This window comes from Chinchilla lanigera, unplaced genomic scaffold (assembly GCF_000276665.1).
Source record: "Chinchilla lanigera isolate Chin_1 unplaced genomic scaffold, ChiLan1.0 scaffold00099, whole genome shotgun sequence".
NCBI lineage: Eukaryota > Metazoa > Chordata > Mammalia > Rodentia > Chinchillidae > Chinchilla > Chinchilla lanigera.
In genome coordinates this window covers 6260087-6270816 of record NW_004955500.1, presented here as the reverse complement: position 1 = coordinate 6270816, position 10730 = coordinate 6260087, and the positions used below count along the sequence as shown (strand labels likewise).

General features: G+C 49.0%; 1 protein-coding gene across 4 annotated transcripts in view; it reads right to left on the bottom strand.

The window, feature by feature from the left end:
- Positions 1 to 10730, bottom strand: part of Pced1b (PC-esterase domain containing 1B) — a 32854-nt gene that overhangs the window by 9726 nt on the left and 12398 nt on the right. The window contains exons 2-3 of one of the 4 annotated variants that reach the window (XM_013505709.1): positions 6518 to 6708; positions 4317 to 4525 (exon numbers count right to left, since the gene is read on the bottom strand). The exons of 1 other annotated variant lie outside the window; for it this stretch is intronic. The gene's annotated coding sequence lies outside the window, so the exon portion shown is untranslated. The remainder of the gene's footprint in view (positions 1 to 4316; positions 4526 to 6517; positions 6709 to 10730) is intronic. 2 more of the 4 variants (XM_013505712.1, XM_005406607.2) reach the window with 2 other exon arrangements.

Sequence of the window (10730 nt, the reverse complement as noted above, 5' to 3'; positions counted from 1 at the left end):
CAGGAGGATCATTGTGAGTTCGAGACCAGCCTGGGCTACAAAGTGAGCTCAAGGCCAGCCTGAACTGCACAGCCAGACCCTGTCTCAAAAAGACAAAAAAAAAAAAATGCTTGAGTCATTTTTATTTTTCATGACTGTTTCCACTGTCTGATACAGCAGAATCCTCGACTGGCAGGATATAGATGAGTTTAACCATTTCTTGGGGATTCTATTAAAATTTGTACATATATATATATAAAATGCCCTTTAGGAATGTGAATATTGCATATTCTGAGAAGATAAACACATTGTCCAGTTTAGTTTGTTTTAGAGCACATGGTCAACTTTTTAAATCTTGCATAAATGTATCTTAATCCTTAAAATTTGCCTTACTTCCACTAAAACTATTTCTAGACCAGGTGTGGTGGCCCACGCCTGTAATCCCAGGTACTCCCGGGAGCCAGGCAGGCCAGCCCACGCTCGGCAGGTCCAGACCCCATCTCAAAGAAAAAGAAAAGAATCTGAAATGTCATAGTCTTGATCTTATATGTGTCTTCCCACATAAAAGTTTATTGTCTAGGTTTTAACGCTGTGTCCATTTGACATGCTCCGGGCTTTTTAAACACAAGGTCTGATGTTTCATCTCCGTCTATGGATACGGATGCGTTATACAGCACTGGTGGCAAACCTATGGCGTGCATGTTGTTTGTTTTTAGGACAAAAGATGCTAATGTAGGCGTTGTTTTCGGTATTCAGGTTTAAGTTTGGGTGCTCCTCTGTAAAAGTTGGCCGTCACTGCTCTCCGGCTTTTGTAGCAGCCCAGAGGGTTTTTTTCCGCATCTTGTGCTGTCCTTTTCTCTTGCTGAACTTTGGTTCCTTAATTCCCACTTTTTAAATCCCCTCTGGTACTGAGGACTAAACCCAGGGGTGCTCTACCACTATGCTACATCCCCAGCTGTTTCTATTTTGTTTTGAGACAGGGCTCCACTAAGTTGCCCAAGCTGGCCTTGAACTTGTGATCCTCTTGTCTCAGCCTCCTGAGTACCCGGGATTACAGGCATGTAATTTCAGCAAGGGCCTTAGCCGGTGTCAGCACAGAGGGAGGAAAACAGGTACAAGCTCAACAGGGCAGGTTTTTTTTGTCGTTGTTGCTTTTGGTGCCTGGAATTGAACTCAGGACCTTGTGCTTGCCAGGCAGGTGCTTGTGCTGCTGAGCTACATCCCCCGTCCAGGGCAGGTTTATTTGAGAGCAAACCCGAGAGGGACCACTGTGGCACTGGGCCCAGAGCCGGGGCTGTGGTACGGGCTCTGAGGTCTGTTACAGGGCCGTGAGCGTGGCGGGACGTTGTGGAAGAAAGGGTCAAAATGGGGCCCCAAGGGGGAACGTTCAGAGCAAGGAGCTGCGGCTGTCTGCCAGAGCCAAGGCCTGAGAGGCGCAGAGCGTGGTGGGTGCCTGCCAGGAGTGGGCTGCAGAGCGCGGCGGGAGTCACGGGGTGTAGCTGTGCTCCCTGGGCCGTACTAACCCACGATTACACATTGTAACAGGTGTGACAGCACAGCGGACCGGAAGAGGCTTAACACAGCCCCTGGTCAGTCTAGGATGGTGGCAGTCAGACTCCCTTTTTTGTTGTTTTTGAGACAGGGTCTCGCTATGCAGTTCAGGCTGGCCTTCAACTCACTTTGTTGTCCAGGCTGGTTTCAAAGTCACTGCCATCTTCCTGCCTCAGCCTCCCCCAGGGTACATGCACCACCATGCCTGGCTACCCCTACTTCTCAAAAGACAGTGTTTTCAGCTGACCTTTTCTAGCCCCCCAGACAGAAAAAAAAATTCTCTTTCCTCTGACAAACACCTCTGTGTAACTCTTGGTTTTTGTTTTGTATCACAGTTACAGACCCGGCTTTCCGTCCCGGCAGGACCTAGTCTGAGGGCAGAAGGGAGCCCTGCCATCCCTGCGCCCTCATCGCCGTGTGCCTGGCAGTGGTATTCACGTTGTACTGACGCTGTGCAGCTTTCCAATACTCATAGCCCAGCAGGTAGAACTACCGCTACCTCCATTTTATAGATGAGCAAATTGAGGCAGGGAGTGATTATGTGGTTACCCAGCTGTCAGGAGCAGAACAGGTCGGACAAGTAAAACTTTCCATTGATTAGATAAGCTTAAGGTCTGTTGTTTCTTTAGGAGAAAATATGGCTCCAGCACCTGAGCTTTTAACCTCAGCCATAAATATGAAATTAGGGGGAAAAAGCAATCTGTTTTTTAGTTTTTTGAGACAGGGTCTCACTGTGTAGTCCACGCTGGCCTCAAACTCATGGCAATCCTCCTGCCTCAGTCTCCCAAGTGCTGAGATTTTAGGCATGTGCTGCCATGCCTGGCTAAAAGTAATCTTAGCTAGAAAGAAATATGTGCATTATTCTTTTCCTTTACTCTTCTCCCTTGAAAAACATCTATAGCAGGAGTGGTGGCACAGGCCTATAATCCTAGCTCTCTGAGAGGCTGAGGCAGGAAGGTTGCAAGTTTGAGCCCAGCCAAAGTGATTTAGAGATATTCTGTCTCAAAAGTAAATAAACAAACAAACAAATAAATAAGTTAAAAAACACTGAGGATGTAACTCGGTGCAAAGGGCTTGAGCTCAAGGCCCAGTGCCACCAAAAGAAAAAAAAAGAACTGAAGAAAAATAGCTGTGTTTTGTGCATAGCTTTTAATTTTCCTGTGAGGAGCAAAGCAGGTAGAAGTTAACTTAGCTTAGTTTTCACCACTTGGATTGTCAGGGGAAGCCCCTGCCCCGAAGCTGTAAGCCTGCTTCGAAACGTCTTTGCTCGGGCTGCTTGGGATTCTCGGTGCCCGGTTGCTTTTCAGCCAGTGGTCAGGCTCCATTCTGAAGACTCTGTCTCCAGGACTGGGCCCTGCAACCCGCGCCCTCCCTGGCCTGTTGAGTCAGCCCGGATTTGTACCACCGTGCTGCTCACTTATCTCTGTGTCCCTTTCAACGGGACAACTCGCGCCGGTGTTACTGGGAGATTACACAAAGGGGATTCCAGACCTATCATCCTGGTGGTGCTGATCCCAACACCGTACTGTCTGAATCCTAGGAGCAACAGTGTTTCGCTGGAAGAAAAATTTCAAATTTAAAAATGAGAGTGTCGCTGAGTGGCAGGGTACGTGCTTAGCCCGCGCAGGGCCTGGGTTTGATCCCTCGCATCAAACAAAAGAGGATTCCAGGATCCACTCTGCCGGTCCCCGCCCATGCTGCTCCCCAGGGGACCTAGAAGCCCGGGGTCTCCCCTGTGGTCAGGGGACCCAGGACTTGTCAGGTTTCACGCTTTGTGCTTCCGGAGGGGAGGAAGGGGAAGAGACAGCGGGCGAGGCCAGGAGAACTGGACAGTGCCGAGACGGACGTCCTGGACCCCGGCACACAGGCCGCCCGCACCGGGTGGGGACCTGGGCCGGCCCCTCTCTGTGGCCACATCCCCAAGCTCTCGGCTGGCTCTTATCCCCCAGTTCTAAAGACTAGTCCACAGCGTGGCAAGGCCCGCGTCGGCGTGAGCTGCGGAAATCACACGAAGCGCTGTGCAAACCCCACACATTTTCACGGCTCCTGTTCAGCTGCCTGACATACGGGCCTCTGGGTAAAGGCAGCTTTCCAGTGAAACGAAGTACGTAAGGAATTGCTTAGTGACGCTAATGATTCAGTACCAGCATTTAGTCTGTCTCCTAACAGCACTTAAGCGGTTTATCTGCTTATTTATTTATTCCTTTTCAGAACCCTAAGAATCAGCCAGGTGTGGTGGTCCGTGCCTATTATCCCAGTACATAGGAAGCTGAGGCAGGAGGCTCCCAGAGTTTGAGGCCAGCCTGGGCTACACGGCAAGTTCAAGGTCGGCCTGGAATACACAGTAAGACTCTGTCTCAAAAAAAATAAAAATAAAAAAAGAACCCCAAGAAATGCGTACATTTTTTTTCTCCATGTTGCACGTTACAAAATTAAAGTACAAAGCTGCATTAATCTGTCCAAGGTCACCTGGGCGTCAAATCTGATGCCAGGCCTTTGAGGTCAACCACAACACATAAGATGCCACACACAGCAGACACTTCTCATCCTCCTCCAGTTCGGAGCTGCCCGGTTGCTCTTGGCACTGTTTTTAGACATGTAGTCGTTTTCACTGATGCTTGATTATCACCCAGGGACCACTAACTAGTGCTATGAACCGCGGAGGGGGCGTGGAGAGCGATTCCTTTCCACGTAAAGAGCCCACAACAGGAGGATTCCGAAAACAGGCTGGTCAGAAATCCAAAGTCAATGCCTAACAGCAAATGGGAAAGCCAGAAAGTACTTACTCACTGAAGCGGCTGGTGATTAAAAAATGCGCCTTTTAGTTGGCCGTGGCTCTCTCTTGCCTAGAGAGAGGCCCCTCTCAGCTGTGGGTCTGAGCCCTGGGGCCCGGCTCCAGGGTGAATGACTTCACCTCTGGGTGGTGCTGAGGCTGGGGAGATGATGCCATTTCCGGTGGCATCCGGGGCAAGTTGACAGGGGCAGCAGTTACGTTCTTTTAGGAAGTGAAAGAATAATTACAGTCAAGAGTTTGGCATAGAAGAACACATGAAGAAAACCACAGGCAGAAACCTTCTGGTTTGGTTCTGAACTTTTCCCCACTGTTTGGGTGTAACTCCTCTCCACGCTGTCTTAACACTGCGGCTCCTTGCGGTGTGGCTCCTTCAAGGCTGGCTACTTTGGTGGGGGCGGGGAGGAAGTGGGAAAGGAAAAAGAAATGGGGAGAGGGAAGGAGAAAATTCTCCCGCCTCGTTCTAACCGGTGTCAGGCAGCGGCGCCCCGCATGTTAGCGGGGCGCTGTTTCCTCGTACCGTCACTTGTTGCTTGTGCAGCCCTGTTGGTGGAAGCACAGCCCATGCAGAGCAGTAGGAGAATATGGGCCGGAGGCCACACTGAAAACAGGTCTGAGCTAAGGCCCCGGTGAACGAGGTTAGCAGCGCAGCCGGGACAAATGTCTTGTGCTGCTTCCTGGGTGACCCGCTGGAAACCACTGGGAACCAGCTGGTCAGTGGAGGGCACAGCGTGCTCAGAAGGGAGTGGGGCTCTGATTGGCGGATAACACAGGCCTTTGCTTTTTGTTTGGAATGAGATGATTTGTGAGAGGAACATTATCACCTCCCCTATGCACACCAAAGCGAAGGAGGAAATGAATCAGAGAAGAAAAAAATGAGGAAGTGAAGCTTTAAAAACAGCCTTTCTCAAAAACAGTGCATCTCCTGCAGATGTGTTAGACACTGTAGAGAGGAGAATTTCTCCCTTACATTGGTGTTTTTCCCGCTTTAGTGCTGGGATTGAGCCCAGGGCCCTGTACATGCTAAGTAAGTGCTTCACCATTGACCTCTGAGCCGATACTATATTAAATGATTTAAAATAACAAGACTAATAGATTTTAGAAGAGTTGGGAATTATATCCCTGCATACTTTTTTTCCCCTTTTTTTCCTACTGTGCTGTGTAAGTGAGGTGGTTCTCTGTGACAGTTTGTGTCTAGATGTCTGCCCGAGTCTCATGCAGTCATGGGGCGGGCTTCTGGAGTTTATGATTGATTCATGGTCCAATGCTGGGATTGTGGGTTGAGTGCTACACCGCCCTGGAGGTCGTAGTTTGCATACAGTGTAGGGGAAAGAAAGAGGCTGCTCGCCTGCCACTCCTCCCCTTTTGCTCTTGTTGCTTTTGCTGTTTTCCACTGCCATGAATGGCTGCCCTACGCCATGTGCCAGCCCAGTATGGACTGAAACCTCCATGAACTGTGAGCTAAATAAACCTTTCCTTCCTTAATTTTGGGTGTCAGGTATTTTGTCCCAGCAATGAGGGAAAAATAACCAATTCATTGTCTTTCTTCAAATAATATTATTTTCATTTACATTATCAACTACTTTTTTTACTACTTTGCTGTTTAAGTAAGCTGGCCTATAAAGTGATGCAGTTGTCTTTCTTCTAATAATATTGTTTTCCTTTAAATTATCAACTCCCTATGTGCGCTGTCAAAATGAATTTCACATTATTTTCACCCTCTTGTCTACAGGCATCAATCAAATGATTTTTGCACTTTTCCTCCATCAATTTTTCCCCCATAAATTTTCATACAGTCAGTACGGTGTCTCTAGGCAGGGCCTCTGGAGCTTCAATGTAGAGTATTTTGAAATTCAGGGGTAGTGCATCCCTGTAATCCCAGCACTCGGGAGGCTGAGGCAGGAGGATTGCCATGAGTTTAAGGCCAGCCTGGGCTACTTGGTGAGGCCCTGTCTCAAAAAAACCCAAAACAGAAAAAATTTAGGATAGTATGTTCCATAAATTGGAAAATCTGCCATTTTTGATGCTTGCAGCTCCATGAATCAGTTGCAGATATTCCCAGGGCTTTGGTTCTGGCTTCTCCATGCATCAAGGGATCAGAATAAAAGAACAAGCTCGGGGAGGATGACTAAAACTTCTGGGATCATTGCAAGAGAACAGAACAGCTGTAGTAATGCAAACGATTATCATGCTTACACTCTTGAAGTTTGAAATAAAGTTGTCTGACCTCCACCGACAGATTTTCAACTGATTTTCTTGCTTCCCAGAATTTCTTGTGTGTGTGCAGACAGCGATTTTGCTATTCCGGCTGCCACTGCTATTCCGGCTCCCACTCATGCTTCAAAGCTTGCTGGGCTTTACTTCTTACTCGCCATACTCGATGTTTCCTAAGGGACAACGACAACTTACAAATGTTTCATGCCTACAGTGTGCTGTCTCACAGAGCCGTGCTCGCCTAAAGGAAAGCAAGCGCTGTCATTTTCACTCTGCAGATGGTGACACTGAGCAGGGCGGGGCTTGGGGCAGGCACCCGGAGCCGCCCCTGGAACTCCAGGGCGTCCTCTCTGCTGCTCCGCAAGGAGAGGCCGGCCAGGGCACGGTGCCATTCTTAAATTATTTTTGTTGATTTTTAAAAAGTAATTTATGCACATGACACAAAATTTCCAAGGGTACAAGAGAGGCTTGAATGAAAAGTAGCTCCCTGCCTTTTGGGTACCCAAGCCCTCCGTTTCTCTTCTAGAAGGAGCGCCGTCTGCCACTGGTGTCTTGTCTTCTGTGCCAGAAATACTCTGTACAGGTGCTCCACGTCTTTCTCAAATACCGTATTCTCCCTTCTTAAAAATCGACTCTGTCTTCATTAAAAGCAGCTCTCTGGGTAATGTATGCATAGTACTTGGAGCTTAATGTGTAGAAATCCCTCGGTAAACTGGTCATCCGGATTGCTCGCTACATGCCCTATCTGAAAGGGTAGAGGAAACCTATGACCCACAGCAGACCGGGCATGCGTCAGGCGCAGCTGGCCCTGTGGTGACACCACGCTGTGACACCTAGGCCTGTGGCCCCCCGCAGCCTACCTGGGGAGAACACTCACAGACTGCCCTGGGTGTGTGACACAGTGACACGGGGCTGCGGTCCCCGCCAGCCTACCTGGAGAACACTGCGTGGCTATGCACGTGTGATACCGCAGTGACGGCACGTCCACCAGTGGTGTGGTTGAAGCAAAAGCTATGAGTCTGTGAAATAACTGCACTTTGAGATCCTCTGGCTTTCAAACTAGCAAGTTGACTTTCAGACCTGATTTGGTGACTGGCTGCATGACCTTGGCGGTCACTTAATTCCTCTGTGACTCTGTTTTCTCACTTGCAAACCAGTGATAATAATAACCAGTGCAGAGAAGTAAGGGCCCCGTGAGGGACCCAGGGTGCTGTGTCCATAGGAGAAACCCAGGGAGTGTAATAAAAGGTCTCTACACCATTAACCACGGCCCATCTATCCTCCTTCATTTAGTAAATCACTGTATGACCATTATCCTAGGGATAAAGGGATAGGGACTAGGGATAAAGCAGTGCATAAAGCATTTTAAAAAATCCTTTGCCTCGTAGAGTCTACGGCACACAAAATTAAGTCAAATGATATATTGGATAAAAGCAGAGGACTCTGAGGGCTGGACGGGGAGGGTACAGGGCTGGGAGTTGCTGTTACAAACACAGTGGCCTGGAAAAGGCTTCCAGAAAGGACAGCACTGAATCAGCGTCCTGAGGGAGGTGGTGGGCAGAGCCCAGCACGGTGGAGTCTGCCAGAAGGGCTGCCGGGAATGAGGAGTCGGAAAGAGGCAAGCCCGCCTAGGTTGGGGCGAGCGAGCGAGAGACAGGAGATCAGAGAGGGCAGGGGAGCGGATCAGGGACCACTGGAAGGCCGTGGGCTTTTCCTTTGCGAGCCACTGCGAAAGCCTTAGCAGGAAAGTGACGCCATCTCATTAATTTTAACTCAGCCTCGCACCACTGAGAATATGACTGCGGGGCAGGGTGGAGCAGAGAGCCCATGCGGGCTGCTGAGCACTGCGGAGTCCCAGCTTGGGCCGGAGTGGTACGAGCCAAGGGGTCGGCAGTGACACAGCTCTGGATGCATTTTGAAGGTCGAGGCAACAGAATTTTCCTGGACAGGCGTGGGGTGTGCGAACAGCAGAGGAGGCAGGAAGGAAACTGGAGAGAAACAGACACGGAGGGTGAAGGTCAAGTCTTTGATTCTGAGCTCATGAGGCTTGACGTTCCTTCTACACATCTCAGCTGAGCTGCTCAGTGGGGATTTGGGTGTACGAGCCCTAAGCTACCCAGGCTGGAGACAGCAGTGTGGTTCAGATGCCAATGGAGAAGGTGACGCTGGCGAAGAAAGTGGGTATGGGAGCTGGGCCCTAGCACAATCGGAATCCGACCGCTGCGGTTCTGGGCTGAACAGAGATCCCAGGGACCCTGCCCCCGCACTGTGCTCCTGCTACAATGTGCAATCGCAGGCTGATAAGGCCGAGTAACCACAGCCAAAACCCACAGCTCCTGCGGTTATTCGGCCCTCTTCTTGACGGTAACTGAGGCCCAGTGACCATAGCTACAATCCGTAAGTCCTCATCACGGTTCAGCCCTGTTCTTGACAAACTGCAACTCTGTAAGTTCCCAAGCCCTGTCCCGGGCGGACAGCCACGCCTTTGTGCGGAACTTTCCTCTGAAGTCCCATTGTGTCTTTTTCCTTCCACAGCCCCCCCTTGTGCCCACGACCCTGGCAAAGACCTCACAGCCTGTACGAGAGCAGCCAGTGTGCTCCAAGTGCCAGGGCCGCCCTCTCAGTTATTTCCAGAATAGCCCTGGCCAGGTGAGCTCGTAATTCTGCTGCTTTCCCTTTTTCCCTACCACCGCCCAGCTTTAGGAGGTCGGGAAGAGCAGGGGGAACCTGTGAAGGATCCCAAGAAGGCAGAGTGAGTGAAGTAGGAAAATTAGGAGCGTGGAGGGTCCTGGAAGCCAGGAGAAAGCGTTCGGAGGGAAGAGCCAGAGGAGGTTGTTTGTATCAGACAAGTTAACAAGTCAAGCGAGCTGGGTGACCGCTGGTTGTGACATGGAGTCGTGGGGACAAAGCTGCTTAGCATGACTCAAGGGCGAATGGGAGAAGCAGGGACGGGACGTTCTTCAAGGAGTTCTGCCACAAGTAAAGGGCAGTGGAGAACGGCAAGTCTGCTGCAGGAAGAACAGATTTCTAGGCGTTTTATCTGCTTGTAAGATGGGAGCAATAAATAGTATACTTATAGGAACAGCCTGGGAAACAGGACAAAGCAGCTGATGAGCAATGTCCTTGGGATGATAAGGGGTGAGATCTAGTTCCCCAGAGGAGGGGCTGTCCTTGGATTGGAACCCATCAAGGTCATCAGCTAAAAGTGAACACAGAGGAGGCGGCATTAGGAGGAGGACAGAGGGTTTATATTTATGTACGTTAATGTAGCACTACAAATTCGTAATTTATTTAAGGTCATGATTACTTTGAAACCAAACTCATAAAAGCAACATATTTTAGTGAAAAATAGAGTGTAAGGAAAACAATAACATTCCTTCTAACAGCAATCCTTTAATACTTCCAATTGTAGATTAATCAAATTTATCTTTTTTTGTTTGTTTTTTGAGACAGGGTCTCACTACATAGTTCAGGATGGCTTTCAGCTCACTATGTAGTCCAGGCTGGCCTCAAACTCAAGGCAATCCTGCCTCAGCCTCCCAAGTGCTGGGATTACAAGCATCCACCACAGGCCTGGGGATATACCTCAGTGGCATAAGTGCCTGCCTGGCAAGCACAAGGTCCTGAGTTTGATTCCTGGTACAAAAAAAAAAAAAAAAAAAAAGCATCCACCACAATGCCTGGCTTAAATTTATCTTTGTGAAAGCCATTACCATTTTATCCACATTTCCTATTTTAAGGAATGTGTTTATTTTTCTTATCTTCATGGAGCGGAGTACTATGAATGGGTCAGAAATCAGCTTGTTACAGCTGGGGTGTAGTGGCATATGCCTGTAATTCCAGCACCCAGGAGGCTGAGGCAAGAGGATTACCATGAGACTGAGGCCAGCCTGAACTACACTGTGAGACATTGTCTCAAAAAATTAAAAAAAGATGTCAGCCTGTTAAGTATTTACTTATAAATTATTTCAATCAGCTGCTGTATGTTTGTGTTCACATGTATGCTTGGCTACCTTAAAAATGCCCCAGGGGCTGGGGATTTAGCTCAGTGGCACAGTGCCTGCCTGGCAAGCACAAGGTTGTGAGTTCGATGCCTGGTACCAGAAGGAAAAAAAAAATGCTCCAATTTGGCAAATCACAAAAGGTTTTTTTGCATGTATGACTTTAATAGCCTATGTTTTTGAAAATTTTTCTT